Consider the following 17,549-nt stretch of genomic DNA (forward strand, 5'->3'; position numbering starts at 1 on the left):
GGGGCATCGTTCCAGCAAATTTTTTTCATACGCGACCAATCAGCCCAGGGGTGAATCGAGAAATCAACGGAGCTGAGGAAAGGAGCTTATGGACTGGAGGAGACTTAATTTTTGCCGTGATCTTCCGAGGCATCTCAAAAATGAGAGCATCGATGGGAAGAAATGATTCACGATATATTTTTAGCTAATTGCTTCTTTTTAAAGAGTAATGATCAAATTACTTCATTTTCCTCTTGTAAATGGACTGCATTTTGCGATAAGGAGCTACAATTTCTGGCTCATACATGAAAACACTTATCTATGCAGGGAAACTAATAGCACATACGCCGTTTCTAAACTAAGCCAGATATTGTAGTTCCGAATTGCAAAATGTAGTCCAAATTAACTCCTACACGGGATTCGCAATAGGAGACCATAATTTCTAATTCTTTTCAGGAGAGAAGAGTTTCCGATACGGATCGGTGGTTTGGTTACATAGATGAGCCAGACGGAGGCAAGGCGTGAATAATCGATTATCGATAATTCCCCATTTAAAGGTATGGTAAAGAATCGATTCTTGAGGCGTTCGTTGCGAACACCCTGTTTATCGATCCTTTTCCATAGGTTTAAATAGCAGATGAATCGATATATCGCAAAGCACGCCACGCCACTGGAGCCAAAATTAGTGGTTTCTTGCTGGAAAATTAAATCCATTCATGCAGCGCCGCAGCTTTTCTGCTCCCGGCTTCTCGATTTGCGTGCAACGAACTGTCAAGATTGGAAATGAGAGAGGTGGGCTCGTTACGTGGAGCGAAAGGACAGCATCATCGGATGAGTTGTAAAGGAATTCTATGAGCATCACTCATCGCTAAAATCATCACTTTCGCTAACGCTGAGGCTCCGGCTCCAGCGGTATAACGTAACGAGACCCACCTTTCCTTGCCGCTACGGCCGCAACGTCTCGCGTCACGCCACTTTCTCGACCGCCGTCTCAGCACTTCTCCTCCAAGTTGTCAAATTTATCAAATAAATAAATGAAAAAAGAAATGAAATAAACAAAACCAGCCTAAATTGAACTAGCCGTTTGGAGCAATGCTATATCTCTCCTGATCAAGGCTTGTTTGAAATTAATGACATTAACAATAATCACGGCACGCTTCTATTGGTTCAAAAGTAAAACGATTTATGCCGAAGAGTTGGATTTTGGACACGTATAGTAAGTGCGACGATACATCATTACAGCGCTCTTGTCGTAGTTTTCCGCGTACCATAACAGAATCTAAGGGGAAAATTGAGGAAAAGAAAATCATATTCTTATGAAATTTAGAGCTGCATATTAGACTCCATTTAAAGCCTACAGATAATCTTCCGGTGGGTTTGTCTTGAACTATAAGGAAGCATTTTCGAGCCGCCACCCCCCCCCCCCAAAAAAAAAACAGAGAAAGCTGGGTTGCGTCCAGCCAAGTGCTGGAAAAATAATCGTTCTAATTGTCATTAAAGAGCGATCTGGCACCGTATTGATTCAATGTGAAATGGTGAGAAAAGCTAGGCATGTACGATTCACGAAAGGACTACATTTGGCGATACGCGAAGCTCAAATTCTGGCTCAGTTTAAAAACAACGCATGAACCATTGCTTCCCCTATGCATATAAGTGTTCTCACGGACGAGCTAGAAATCTTAGTTCCCATCTTGCAAAGTGGAGTCCAACTATTCAGATCCTCGAGCCGACAGAGGCGTACAAATCTACCGGCCATTCGACCCGAAACCCGGTGCGATCCGAAAGAAGAGCAGGTTTTATTGGCAGCAATCGCTGGGCACCGTGCTTCCGCGCTCGAAAGCGAAGTTTATAGATCGGGCGGACCAGATTTGATGGGTAGCTACTCTGCCGCGCTGAGGAAAAACGCCGTATAAACCTTCAGGCGTTGCCAAATTGTCTTCAAAAAAAACACGAATTTCCTGGTAAACTTATGAATATTTTCCTTCTAATTTTTCGGAGAATATTGTTTGTATTTTGATCTGAAGTTCCCGAAAATCTCAAGGAAAAATGTTCATATCTTCCTTCAAAAATAACTATTTTCCGAGCGGAAATTTGGCAACCATCGAGTGTTCATACGGCGTTCTTCCTTAGGACGGCAGCACTCCTGGCGGTCGTAAAGCCCGATATTTACAAATGCGATCCGAGACAGCGTACCAAACTGTTGCGCGGGCGCGGTACTTGTTGATTCGAGGCGTCTTGGCGAGATCGGGACACGAGAAAGCTCCGTTTGAAAGGAAGCCAAACGAACGACATGCTTACAACCTAGGCCTCACGAAAACCCTTGTGCATGTGTAAATGCATTACATGTGTTCGCTCGTCGCTTCGGCGATTAGCGCTGCGATGACAGATGCCTTCCCTTCGCACTTAAAACATAGATACGGTTTTTTTTTCCGGTCTGGATACCGTCGTGACGTGCTTTGATACGATGTAAGTTCTGGCAAGAATAAAGTGTTTCCGTGAACTGTAATGATTTTTTTGCAGCTTGAGGCAAAGTTTATTCGATGACAGTTGATTAGAGAGAAGGAAAAACCATTAATAGAATGGTGATAAAAGAGGAGAAGAAGAGGAGAAAAATGCAACTGTCGTACATTCATCGTCGGGACTACTTTTAACTGGCTACTTTCGTCCTACTCTATTAATTGAGCGGAGAGACTAGAAAAAACGAAAATAGAACCGAGAACAGTTTCAGTTTTGTTTACAAAGTGAGCAGGTTTGATGAAATCATTCCGATGAGCTGATAAGTACTGATGATAAGGTTTAAGGAAAGATAAAATTCAAAGCCTACTTTTACATTTAAACTATTCTTTATCGACTTTGTAATATTGACAAAAGAAACTGTTGGGCTGGTAAAACTCATGAGCACTCCCTACTTACTTACTTTTTTACTGCCTTGCGGATAGAGGAAGTCAAAAACAAAAACAAAAAAAACAACAAAAAAAAATTCAAAATTTGACTTAGTTTTTTTCCTTTAAAGTTCATTTCAAGCTCAGTAGACTTACTGATTAAAAAACTAATGCTAACGAGAAAAATCGCACAATTTCCTCTTAAAATTTACTAAGATTTTTTAGTACGATTTTGCACTGAATTTTGTTCTTGAAACGTCCATTAATCATGGATACGCCAGGTGACAATTATATCAGTTAGATTATAAAACAAAGCGAACACTCGTGAAAATATTACTGGGTTGTAGAACATAGTCTATCTACCTACTTAAAACCGCGGATAGAAACACTACTTTCTAGATGCACCCAGGGCACTAATTTTAATACCTATGGCCAACCGATTGGAGCGCCCCAAAAATAACAAAGAAGCCCGGGTGGCAGAGGGAGGGGAGGGGGGGTGGCGAAAAGGAACTATGGAATATGGATCCGCGAGCCGTGTGACGTAAAGCACTTGCACAAGTGGGCGAGCGTGTGCTGCATCGCGGCGCGCGGTCGTTGACCCGTCTTTCGCGGCAACCCCCCCCCTCCCCCGCCAGGCTGCCGCTCCCAGCGCGCGATTTCTGCTACCCTCCGTGTGTCAACATCCACCCACCCTCGGCGCATGCCCCCTCCCCCGACGATGCGATGTGTTCGATCAACATATTCGCTTAAAATTTTTCTGGATCCTTCCTCGAGGATGCACTTAAAAATAGCGTCTTCGTTCGGGTCCTGATCGCGAATGCAGTTCATCTTCGTGGGTCTCCGATCCCTTTTCTATCCCCCGCCCCGACGAGGAAACGGGGACTTCCGCGTTCGGGGTCGTTGAACCCGACCCCACTTCACCGTTCGTAATTAGCGCGATAAGAGCTTGCAGTTTATTGGACTTCGACTCGCTTCGTGCGATGAGTTATGCGACACGAACACACTGCCAGAAGTAAAGAGAGCTGTGTGAGTAAAAGAGAAGAGAAATGACGCGTTGAACGCTGTATTTTTAGGTTATTTTTCCTCCGCAAGATACATTTTTCTTTTCCGTAAAATTTCTTTGGGGTATGATTTTGCGAAATATAACATTTGGAACCACAAGTAATTTTCCAAACCATCCAGGAATTGTCAACATTTTTGTTTGCTTCAAGAGAGATAAACTAATGCTTTCATTTCTATCGAAACAAGATCCTAATCACCCACAAATCCACTTCCCTACCAACAATAAGCTTAGTGTTTACTTTGTAACACGCCGCAGCTCTAAAAAAGAACAACATTTAGAAAAGAAGAAATTTATGGGACAATAATTGCTAGTTCGCTAAAGAAAAAAGCTCGCATAAACTTATTTTTTCGAAATTCAAAGACTGTAGCGATTGGGTCACACTTTTTGAAAGAATAAAATCACGGTGGAAGGCTTATCAAACCGAGTAAAAAATAGAAGAGAACACAATTTTACCTGCAACTTGCAGCTTTTCTTTCACTCCCATATATGAGACGTTTACTGGAAGCTTTGTTCGTGAAAAAGAAGAAGGGCGGAACTGATAATTTCAAGAAGGAAATTAAAAATATCGTTGCGAGCGAGGTAAAATTGAAAATGAGTCTACGGATTACGACGAAGTTAAATATCACAACAATCGAGCTGCAGTCGGAAAGTTCACGGCCTTCGACAGGAAAAAGATACAATCACTTTCCCCCGAACGTGGATGGGATATCACAAACAAGTTCCGATCGGCCGAGCGTCAACAAACAAAACGAATTTGTACTAAGAGATGAACCCGGGACGAATGCGCGCGAAATTCGAAATGGGCTCGCGAACGTACAAATATCACAGCGGTACCTTGAGAGATTTGGCCGACGAGGAGTTGTATTGCAACCTGGGAGCGTTTTGGCGGGTAACAAATCAAATTCAACAACTAAATAGACTTTGAGACGAACTTAACGAAACGCGGCTAAAAATCAACAACTATTTCCTTGTACTTGGCGATGTAAACAGTGTTTTTTTTTCGAAGGCGAACTACGGATAAAGCCACTTGCGGGATTGTATTGACGATTCTGGTAACTTTCGGGCGACACTTGTCGGAACGAACTAAGGCTAAAACGATAAACTAAAAGGTACGGATGCTGGCTGGACCGTCTCGCGCGGGAAATGCTGAACACCTAAAAAACGAGGAGAGCGCGGGATTTGTTTGGAGTCCTGAGCAGAGGTAAACGAACTGAGGGGCGAGTTCCTGCAGGATAGTCCAGGAAGGCAGGGTTGAGTTGAATGACCTCGCGGTCTGCTCGTGATAAGGTCGGGAATGCCGGCATGCCTCGTACATTCATAAAACGCGGTGACGTCACGGCTTCCTGCGCATGGATTTTGGAGCTTCGAGCTTTCCCTCTCTCGCCCGTCTTCCCGCGATACGTCTTTCTCTCTCTCACTCTCTCCGCTCGGGGCTCCTCCTTCCTCTCGCTCCCTCTCCCTCCCTCTCCGACGTTGCATCGGCGTTCGGTGCAGCGAATTTTATCGCGCGAGTCGAGTGCGATTGCGCCGAAAACGGGCGGAAATGCAATTAAAGAAAGCTCGACCGAACTCGCGGATAAAGAGCGAAAAAGGAGCGGGTAATGAGCGCTATGCGCTCCGGGCTACGGGGCTTAAAATGTCGAGCGGCTTTTGAGTCGGGATTAATTGGATTGCAATTAGAGAGGAAAATGCGCTGTCCATTATCGTGACCCCACGTGGAAGAATACTCGTTTTCTGCTTGAATGTGTCTATTTTAGATTGAAGAGAAAATCTGCTCCGAGGCTATTCGATTGAAACCCTTCCGGAAAGGTATTTACTCGTTCAAAAAGAGGGGGCTGGAAAAAAGAGGATTCCTTGGAAAAACGTCCGTAAAAAAAGGAGAGGAAAAAACCAAGATTTTTACGCTCCTTTGGACGTAGGAGCGTTCTTTCCCTATAAGACGACATTATTATAATGTGGTAGGATCGCATCTAAGAGTTTACGATTCAAAATGCGATTTTCCTCGATCGTAATCCTTCGTTTCCTTATCAGTTATTAGAGCCATTGAACGATCCAGAAGGGGTGTAAGAATCGACTTTTCCCACGAAAGTCAAACGCGAGGAATGAGAGCGCATGAGAAGTACAGAAAGGCTCCGAATGGCTCTTCAAGAAACCACGGAGTTTGGCTCATCGATAAAAGCATCTACATGCAAAGGAAAACTAATGGAGCATACGTTATTTCTACTAACTAGAGCCAGAAATAAGAGGAGAGGAGAGATTTATCGCAAATTTCAGCTAAATTACGCTAATTTTAAGTAAATTGGAAGTCTCTACGGACTGATAAGACCTAAGTGTATCTCCGACAAAAAATTTCACTCCAAATTCCAATAAAATGATAACAGAGCGTAGAGTGAAGCTAAAAAGCAATGAAGAGGGGGAAAGAAAGAACAAAGATGAGAGAAGCATCTCGAACAATTGGCCATAGGTAGTCGGGTAAAAGCGCTGGAAACAGAAGGCGGAAAGCACGGTGCAAGCGGGCTTGCCGACTTGCTCTAAAAAGGGGGAATTTCCCGGAGAGCGGGAACCCGGGACTCGGTTTTCCGGGACGAGAAGGGCGCGGCGGCAGCTAGGGGGTGCAAGTTCCTACATTGGCGCGAAAGTAGGTCCGAGACACAGGAGCAGCAGCAGCGCCCTCTTTCCGCCCCCGCCGAGCGCCCCTCCCGCTCGAGCCGGGGACGAAAGCGCGCCCGGTTCAGATCGCGGGGTCGACGACCTCGCTTCCCGCGCTATTTTCCGGAGGGTTTCCGATTTCAAAACAAACTCCGGTCGAGACAATGCACTCTCCACCCCCCCCCCCCGCCGCCGCCGCTGCCCTTGAATCGATAATCAGCCGTCCTCCTCTGCTCCTGCGCGCTCTTTTTGAAGCTGGGAAATCATCCGGGGCTATTTTTCTGCATTTATTAGGGGTGGAAAAAACACTCGTGATCTACACTGAGGGATTGAAAGCGTTAAGTGGAATATGGGATATGCTAAGATATTGAGTGTGACCACTCTCGAGACTACTTCAACCAATTTTTTCACCAAAATTACCCTATTTTTTCACAAAAATTACTCTATTTGTCACAAAATTACCCTATTTATTCACAATAATGTTCCTGTTTTTTTAAAGAAAAATGTCCTTATTTTTTCACAAAAATCTCCTTATTTTTGCAATAAAGTTTCGGTATTTGTTTTACAAAAAATTCCCAATATTTTCCGTTTCGCCTACGACAACTTTGACAGTTATCTGTTGCACCTCACTGAGATTTTTTTATCGCTGAAATTTTCTTGCAAGAATGAACGTTTGAGTTGGTACAAAATGCGGAAATTTAAGACAGTTTTTTTGCATTTTTTATACAAAAAAAAAGGAAAAAAAGAAAATTAATAATGAAATCAAGCTCCAGCAGTGTTGTTCGTGCGAAAAAAAAAAAACATCGTGGCGCAACTGATGTTCAGATCCAACGCCTTGAGTAAATACGCTCAGGCAGCTGCTGTGTACAAATCATCAATGCAGTTCATTCAGTTGAACAGACATTTCTGTACCGAACAGAATGTCAGAGTTGTTCAAATAAATTTTCAGGGTTAACGATGACGACAAACGAAAAAAAACGTAAATATTACTGAGATGATTTCTTTGAAACATTCCACAAAATTAAAAAAAATACATTATCGAGCTACTATAACATGCTGCACAAATGTGAGCGAGCGTCAATGTCGTACGTCACATGCAAGACCGAGGCTCATTTTTATTTGGGGCCCCCGACGGCCGTGCTTATGCTAAAAGGAACTATGTGTACAGGGTTCGCGTAAAACATAGCTCCTTTTAGCATAAATCCGCCCATTTCGCATGCAGTTTGAGCAGGACGTCTCGTCTAGCGAAGGACACACTCCCCGATAAGCGCGTGTCGAGCACATTTTTTCGCACGCACGACGCCCAATTGTACAAAGAAAAAGATAAAAAAGAAAGATTGAGTGATGGGGCGATAATTTCCCATTGACCTATAAATAGATGACATCCTTATAATACGCTTTCGCTCCTTGATCCACTTACGGTGCCTGCGAGGTTTTCGTCTCGACCACTCGAAGCCTCAAGTAGGCAATAATGAATCGAGACGATACCGCCGCTTAATTTGATTGATAACGCATCCGACCTCGGGCTTTGACCGATTGTGCGCCTCCTCCAAAGTCGAGAGCCTTTCGGCGCGTTAAGTCCCATGTTTGCCACTTTCGTCCGGACGCATGACGCATACTCCCGTCCTCGGCCAGTGGCGTGGCGTCCATAGGTCGCAGTGTTATACTGAGAGTCAAGACAATGTGAATCCATTTCTGAATATGGTTCCAGTAATTTAGGCCTTACAGTGTCACAAACGGAATAAAGATTACATTGTCACCAATTGCAAAGATTATAATCTGGCATCGGACAACGGCATGTACGGGTTCGGCAAGGAAGAAAATCCTGTGACGCTTGGTCCGCACCGGCTACCGAACCTGGATGATCTGCGTACGGTGAGGAGAGAGAACCTGGGTGCAATGATGAAGGGGCAAAGAGAACACGAGAGAGGAGAGGCACCGGCGCGCGGCGCAGAGCGGAGCGTGAGCATTGGGTTCGGAGACGAGTGCGGACCGCGCTCGCGGAGGGAACACAGCAGGGAGAAAAGGAAGGGGAAAAGAACGAGAGAGGAGAGCCGCTCATCATTCCAGCTGTTTCCTGTAGCAGTGGTCCGCAGGGGTTTGCGAACCGCCGAATTTTCTCTATGCCGCGATTCGCCCTCCACTTCCCCCCCTGTGCGGGACGCATCTCCCAGTTTCACAGTCTCCCTCTCCCACCTCTCTCTGCAGGTGCGTGTTGCGAAAATACGTTATCATTTGACAAAATAAATTACAGGAAAACGATCGGTAAAAAGATCAAAATTTCAATGACAATTTACCGGCAAAATTTTCACCAGAAAGGGTTAAAATCGTGTTCTTGCGGCTTCATTTTTTAAAAAGTTTCCGGGGGAGGCCCCCCGAACCCCCCTTTAAGGAAGGGGATTGAACCTTTCAATCCCCTAAAGTTGACAAAATTCCCCCAATAAAATATTTGTATTTGAAGGAAGTTACGTAGATTGCTCCTTGAAACTTTAAAATACTGAAGATCCGAATTGAGAGTAAAATTCTTCAAAAATGTTTATGGAAAGTTTCCTGGAAAATTCTTATTGTATCAAACAAAATTTGGCAACGTCCAATGACTAATAAAACTTTTTTCTTTGGCACGAGGGCATACGGGGTGTTTATTTTCACCGTGATATGAAAGTTCTGATGGATTTAGAGACGAGTTAAAACGCGCATCACGGTATAGTAATAAAAGTTACATAAAAAAAGAAGTAATTCTGCTATGGAAATTATCAATTCTCATGGTGGTGGAATTGAATTTCTGTCCACCCACCCTTTTCAAGAAACAACGTGTGGCACGTGGCGAAGTTAGAAAAATAGGTTTAGGAAAGTTTAAAAATAGGATTAGGTAAATATTAGAACAGCCTTGGTGAGGTCGAACCTTAGTGGACTAAAGTTGCTGAAAAAATCCAACGATATTATGAGGATTCTAAAATAGGAGTTTGATAACACACACAGGAACTAACTTTTACTCAGGTAATTAGTAGCACGTAACAAGAGTAATTGCGGACAGATTACAGAGTGGCTATATTTTATCAATATCCTTGTCTACTTTCCTGGTTACTTTACAAGTCCGCGATGACTTCGTTTTCGAAAAGCGTGGCAGTTCGAATTTCGCGAACCCTCCCACGGCTATTCTGTTATGATGAAGAACTTTTCAATAGGCTTTCCTGCGAGTGTCAAGAGGTCGCAGCAAAATATTTACCGAAAAAACGGGCGAGAGAGTTTCGCAGTGTTTACTCTCTTCACCGCGGCGCGAAATTCGATTAGTTCGGATCGCCATTATTCGCGATGAGCCACTGTCCGGGCTGATCGAGTGTGGGCGAGCTCGTATGAAAGGATTTGAGTTAGCCTTCGGGAAGGGATGATAGATATTGATGCGAAAACTGTGTAAGCGCCCGGCGCTGTTGTCACATCTTGACAAATTACTCCTTCGATCCTACATTCGTCATTTTCTTCGGGCTGTTGTCACATCTTGACAAATTACTCCTTCGATCCTACATTCGTCATTTTCTTCGGGCGAAATTTCGAAAAACTTGAGCTTCTAGGTCATTAGAAATGCCCTCAAATCTGGGAGCTAGGCATAGCATCACAATTAATCAGGAGTTCTACTTTGCCTGGCGCCTTGCACCGAGTGCCCATCGCGATTCGGTATCGGTGCCGGAGATTCAGAGGTACTGACCGAACGTCTTCTAGAAAAATTTTAAATTCTTTAAAAAGATGGCTGATCAAATTTAAAATTGGAATTTGCAGTTTTTTCTGGCCCGATTTTGAGAAAACTAATAGGAGACAGAAGTTTCTTGGATCCAAAATTTAGGCTCTTAAAATAACTGACAGGAAAAAATACTCTTCATTCAATCAAATTTTTGCTTGGATCTAAGAGACTTTTTATCCATGCTTCTCAGAGAGATGAAAAATGATTATTCTAAAACGTATCGATCCGGATATACAAGACGTGGCACGTAAAAAATTTCCACCCCATTTTTGGGCTATTTCGTCCTTTTTCTCTGACGTCCCCCGATGTATCCCTGGCCCGTTCATTCTCCAGACTTTCCAATTTTGTCCGGTTTCCCTGACTGTAGCCATCTTGAAAACCCCTTAGGGGGTAAACTTTCAGAAACTTAGACAGACGAGTCAAATCCGGCAACAAGGCCGATGACGTGAAAGGAAAAGCAACAGAGGCAAGTGGCCGGAGATGGTTTCGCTGCGCCACCACAGTTAGGGAACGCGCGAAATAATAATAAAACGCGAGCAGGGCGGCGGGGCGTGGGGGGAGGCTCGGCTCGACTCGCGCAGGGACGAAGACAGAGACGAACACCGCGCGAGCGAGCGAGAGAGCGACGGGTCGGGGCGGCGCGGAGGGTGAATTCGGGGCAGGGGGATGAGAGTAAATTGGTAATTGGTGATTCGTAATCCGGGCGGGCGTTTCGGGTGCAACGAACCCCGCGTCCTAACCCGAATAAAGTTCACGCCGGCCATGAGGCGTGCGCGCCATCCGCGATCGAGGACTCGGGAAACAGGGACACCCACGCATCGCACCGAGGTCGCCCCCGCCCTCCACCCGCTTCAACCTGAAGGAGTCGGCCCGACCACCACCCCCTGAGCGACCCGCGCGGCCCGGAGCCTCCCGACAGGTCAATCAACCCTCGCGAAATAGGTCACGATTACAATATCCAGCGGGATAAACCCCCGGCCCCGGTTTGTATCTTCCCCGTGCTCTGCTCCTGCTTCCCTCGCGCTTGTTTTTTATGATTATCATTTTTACGCCCCGGATCAGATCTGATTATATTCCCGGGCTGGCTCCTGTTGTGGCCTGGCGAGTCGGATGGATTAATCAACTCTCTTGCTATCCTCCTAGGCTACGGACTGGTGTTTTCCGCGATGGGGTGTAATGTGGCGATCAAATCAAATTATCCCTTTAATTTTTTTTTCCATCCCGCTGCATGAATTTTCGAAATTAACGCTGATACTGCGTTATTTTTTCTAGGCCTCGCTCAGCGCTCTGCGCTTTAATCAGCTCGCTTACTTACTCGTGCAATCGTGCATCTCCCTTTGTAAATGGGTTGTTTTTGTTTTAAGTTTTTTTTTTTTTTTTTTCATTTTGAAAGGTGGCCTACAAACGTGCGTTTATCGCCATATTTGGTAAAAACACATGCTATTGAAAATCAAAACATTGAATATAGATACATCGATGGTATCGATCGACTACGATGGATCGTGGATTTTTTGTTGTTGTTTTTTTTCCGCGCAAGGGTTAAAAAATCATCGGCTTATACATTGTAAAAGAAATGAAGCTAGACTACGTATTTCGCTATTTGAAAAAAAAAATAAAAAAAAAATATTTTTTGCGATTTTATCATTTATTTGTTTGTTCAAGTACCAGGACTGCGCATTCAGCACTCCAGGCAAAATTCACCGTTTCAATGCCTGATTCGGCATCGAAGCTTTTGCAACCTCAAAATACAGACGGATCTGTGTGTAGTGTTGTGTGCGTTTTGTACTCCCTACTTGTTGACAAGTCGAACTACAAACCACTGTTTCGCGTCCGTTGGCCGTGTATTCAATTAGATGCTACACTGCTACATTACCCAACTTTTGACGCAATACCTCTGACTCTGAAACAATATTTGAAGAGTCTTGCCTGAAATGTGTAAACGTCCTTCTCTTACGGCAAAATGGCTTGCCTCCAGATAAACGGGCCGCCAAAGCAACGTTCAGTCAAGTTACAGAAAATCGACTCCATCGAATCGAATTAATTCTCCCTCTCCTCCTACATATCTCCCAAAAATTGTTACTGTCCTTAAGTTGTTTTTACAAAGTTGTAAATGAAAGCAGTTAAAGGATAGGAGTGTTTTTCAAAGGAAGAAAGAAGCTCCCATGAGTGCATTAAGACTGAAGCGGAAGAATTATGATTAATTCTCTAGGGTGTCTTTAAGATACTTCAGAGTTTCATCCCCTAAATATTTGATGGCGATTCGGCTGAAATTAATATCCTCATGTTCTCCCTGAATTTTGAATGGTAGCAGATTAAAGATAAGGGTATTCTTTAGGGGGAGGGAAAAATGTCCACTTAAACATAAAAACTTGACGGATGTGAGACAGTTTTAATCAAATTTTCGGAATTTTTCTGTTACTAAAAATTTTCATCCCCTAAAAAATTCCAAAAAATTTCTACTTAAACATAAAAAACTTGACGGATGTGAGACAGGTTTTATCAATTTTGCGGAATTTTTGTGTTACTAAAATTTTCATTCCCTAAAAAATTCCACTCCCCCGGAGCGATTCAGCTGCAAAGAAGCGACTATCAAAGGAGGTTATGTTTCCAATTGAGCCTTTATACGGAGTCACCCCCTATGACGGGTTGAATCACGACTAAAATAGCCAATTCAGCCTTGGCACCGTAGCCCCCCGGCTGGGCGGGCGGGTCAACACCCCTTTCCCCCAATTTCCATACGAGCCCGACAATTTCTCGGAAAAGTGCACAAAGGAGCTGCTGAAACGAGGCGACAGCCGTCCTACGCTCCGATGCGACAGGTCCGTCGAAACGACGTAACGAGGCGGGCGGAGAGAGAATGATTAGCCGCGAGAAATGGCGGCAGGGCGCTCTGAGGGGGGGGGGGGGTAGCGCCCCTCCCCCCGCCCTCCCCGGCGTCCTCGAGCTGCGGCCGCGACCGAGTCGCGAGGCGCGAGGGCAACGCACTCGGGATCTAGATATATAGGTCAGATTGCTTAGGTCTCACTTCAGCTCGGCGCTCGGATCGACACAACCTCCGCAGCGCCCGGCCAAACCGCGTATCTCCAACGGGGAACCCGGCGGAGGTACGCGGTTTGTGATCGTCCCGCTCGCCGGCCACCAACCTAATTCAATTATCAGTTTAATTTTGGATCGCTCTCCGAAACATAAATGTGATTAATTGTTTGATTGTAGTCTTTTATTTCCTAATAAGATACGCAAACAGAGTAAATAAACGGGAACAATGGCTGGTGGGATCCGGGCCGGCCGAGAGCTCTCGAATCTTCCCGGGCGGGCCGGAGGCGGAGGCGTCCCTGATGAGGATATCTCCTTCGAATTGGCGGGATTTATTCTTGTTTTATGGGCGGTGGTGGGGATTAAGCGCGGGTAATCTACACCTGGTCATTAAAACATTGATGATGAAACAGACGTAGCGCAAGGTACTCTGATTTGATTTAAAATAATTGAAAATTTTCACGAGTGAATTTTTTCATTTTTCCTTCAAGGCAAGGTAACACAAGATCAGTAGGGCTAATCCTCTTAAAAAAAAAAAAAAAAAAAAAAAAAAAAAAAAAAAAAATCATAAATTTAAAAAAACCTCAAATTTGATTTTTTATTGAAAATAACATTGCAAAATGGTTCAACAACAAACCAAGCTGAAAAACACAAATCTACTTTAAAACGAATTGTTCAATTTCAGTTAACATTTTGCAATTTGGAACTACAGTTGCTGGATCAATATAGAAACAACGTATGTACCATCAGTTTCCCTATGCAAATAACTGTTTTTTACGGACGAGACAGAAATTCTAGTTCCTAATTGCAAAATGTAGTCCAAGGATCAAAGCTTTGGAGAGTCTGCCTTAACTCCCTATCGGGCCCGATCATGGGCTCCAGTCTTCTAAACCTGATGCTCCACAGGCCAGGATCGGCTTAGAATCGTGGAAAACTACTTGGAAATTTTCTAAACTTGATAAAAACTCTTACAAAATGATAAAACCATCAATTCTTCGAGCTTCTCAGACCCCGTAGACGCCCCGGAGGTTCCGGTGGCCGGGACCGGAGCCAGAATCAGCCGGGGCGGGGCGATGCGAGCGGGAGCAGGAGCTGATTCCGTGCACTTTCGCTTCGTCATCGACGCCCGACGCCCGGCCGCGAGGACCGAGGCGCACGTAACGGCACTTTCACTGGCGGCGCTATCACTTTCACTTGACCCACAATTTATTGTTCCTCGGATTCTTCTTGCACGCTCCGCGAGTCCACGCACAGCCTCGCCGCTCCGCTCCGTCCGGCCTCGGCCCGTCCCCGTCATCGGCCGCCCCGCCATCCAGGCCTCGGGTCGTTCACCTCCCGAGCCCGGATTCGGGGCACCGTGACGTCATAACCTCCGCCCCCCCCCCCCCCCGGTCGGGCGCTCGCTCGCGCTCCGAGGACTACCTCTATGTGTAATGACGTCATTATCGGGGTCCTTCGGTTGATCGGATTTCGATTCCATCAGTTTGGAAAAAAACTCGCTAGGTGCTAAAGAAGAGGAGTCTCTGGTTTTTCTTGTCTCTCTTTTTAGATGGTATTCCTTTTTTTCACACCTTAATGATACGTTTACTGGCTCCTCCTTACCTCTCTTCAAAGCGGACGAAAAATTTCATCCACCTTCGTTCTTACTCAGTGCTTTACTCACGAAATTTTTTTCGGTTGAGTGTAGATTGTACGCTTGCGATACAATTTATAAAAAAAATGGATGCAAATGGGTGAGTATAAAAAGTAGAAGAAAGGATACACAATGAAAGGACGAAAAAAGAGAGAGAGAGGGGAGAACTGTGGAATGCCTTGGGATATTAAAGAATTTTCCTTATTTTGTGAACATTGAATGTGCATACCAAATTCATCATAGAAAATCTTTATTAAAAAAAAATAAAAAAAAGGGGAAAAAATGATTGACCATGTAAATATGTCATTTCAGCAAAATTTTACAATGGTTCTTGTAAGGTGTAAAATTTTAGAATTCACGAAAAACTACTGAAAATTCATAAAATTGATAGAATGAGAGGCGAAATTTTAAATGGGTAGAACCCCCCACCCCGACATTTTTCTTGATGAGGACTCTGCTAATTTTGCAATAGAGGGTGGGGACAATGGTGGCAGGGCAGCTGGCGAACTCGGAGAAACAAACGGAGCAGCTTTGGGAGAGAGGTCAGAGCGAATTTCGAAAAGTAGGTTTAGTAGGTGTGAATTTTAAAGAGGGACAAGGCGACTGAGCGTAAAAATTAAAGGTAACCGAGTCGGGAGTTCAACGGACTGGGAATTGGTTCACGTTGCAATCAGCTAGGTCTTTTTTCTCTCTCTCTCTCTCTAAAAGGGTGAATTGCATCAACAGCAGCAGCGGTTAACTCCGTTTCGAGGTCAATCGTCGCTGCCAGATTGTGCAGGGATCCATGAACCTCACACAGAACGAGATACAAAATCTCGCGAAACATGACGGCGGCGCCTCGCGAGTTTCACACAGTTGCCAGATCACGAGACAAAAGATGCATATTTCAGGAGGAAGATGTAAGAATTTGCGGCACAATTTGGCAGCGGTATCGCTCCAGCACAGTGCTTTACTCATACCGCTTGGCTACATTTTGTCCTGAATTAAGGTTAGCGCCGCTTGAGCCAGGCTCCCCACCCAGCCCCCCGCCTGCCCCCTAACTCCAGGCTCCGTAAGCCTACGGTCGAAGGCCTCAGACTCGCTTGCATGATTCGAGAGGCGAACCCACGAATCATCGAACTTGAAAACCTCGGGAGGAACAAAAGGCACTGCGGCATGTGTAAGGTGACCTACTAATGTTAACGCGCTCAAGGAAACTTTCAAAATTTTAACCGGGGGTCGGCGCGCATGCAGGATGGTTTCGAAAGGTAGGATATTGGAAAAATAGGTCGGGCGTCATTCGTTCCCGGCAAAGTTCAGGCAGGGTAAAAAAGGTTAAAGAAAACTGCAAAGCAGAGCTCGTTTCAGCTACAGCTGCAGCTTGGAAAGGGAAAATTTCACTGAAGGGTGGAAGGGGGGGGGGAAGGAATCTTAAAAATTTTCAAAAGTTACCGGGCATCCTCTGAAAGGGTAGTTTCGAAAATGGAGGGGGGTGAGGGGCGGGCCGATTTGTTTTTCAACCCAAAATGACGAATACAAGCGGAGAACTTAGGGGGTGGGTGGTAGGCGGCCGACAGAAACGATGCCTTCCCATCCTGCTGTAGGAGATTCTAAGTCATAGGAGGTTCCTTAGTAAGGGTTGAAATGTAAAATCAAACTTTTGATGGGACTTTGAATCCCTCCCCTCAGTCTCTTAATTTAGAAGTAGGGAAAAGGAAATTGGAAATATATACAAATAGAAAAAAAAATACGATTGGACCATATGCCATTGTTGCCGACAAAATTGTTTGAATAATACTCTTTTGGAGGAATCTAAAGACCACACTCTCGTAAAACATGTACATTGTGGTCTTAAGATTATGATTCCCTCATCACTGAAAGAAAAAGAAAAAAAATATCACGATGTTTCCATCCGTGATATACTGCATTGAAATGTCTGAACAAAGAGGGCATTTTACCTCGCTTTGTGGATCATTAACAAAGTGCGAGAATTTTTGCTGGACATTTGAGGGTCTTGACGAGTTGGACGAAAGGACCATGAAACGAGAATAATTGACCAGCTCATTTGACGACCTGTGATCTTGGCTTGTAGGCCATGGAGGCATAAGCATTGAAATGATGTATCGGAGAACAAGGCTACCTCATGCCGCGCCTACGCATACGTTTTGCATGCCTCATTAAGAATTGGGCATGAGTCATAGGAATCAAAGAGAGACTGCGGATCTTCCAATCTATATGTAAAATGTTTGAATCTATAAGTAAACATAAAAAAAAAATTTTTAAAAAAGGCCTTCATTTAATTACTGGATACTATGTTATTCCACCCCTTCCCCTCTCCACTAATGCCACGAAGCGACTAAGCATCTTGGTGGTGATAACAATCCACAAAATGTTAAGATAATTTTCCCTTTCATTCGCTAAAAAAATTAAAAAATAATCTAAAAAGTGTGACCATTTTTTCTTAAAAAATATATATTTTTCAAAAATATAATTTTTTTCAAAAAAGTGTTAAAATGGGAGAAATTTTTAAGAATAATTCAGAAAATTGCAAAAAAAAATCGAGGAAAAAATTGACAGAAATTTCAAAACAAAATA

General features: G+C 44.3%; 1 protein-coding gene across 2 annotated transcripts in view; it reads right to left on the bottom strand.

The window, feature by feature from the left end:
- The window catches only part of Eip75B (Ecdysone-induced protein 75B), a 222,090-nt gene that overhangs the window by 83,514 nt on the left and 121,027 nt on the right, over nucleotides 1-17,549 (bottom strand). The window lies entirely within an intron of this gene.

Source organism: Bemisia tabaci, chromosome 5 (assembly GCF_918797505.1).
Source record: "Bemisia tabaci chromosome 5, PGI_BMITA_v3".
NCBI classification, from domain to species: Eukaryota; Metazoa; Arthropoda; class Insecta; order Hemiptera; family Aleyrodidae; genus Bemisia; species Bemisia tabaci.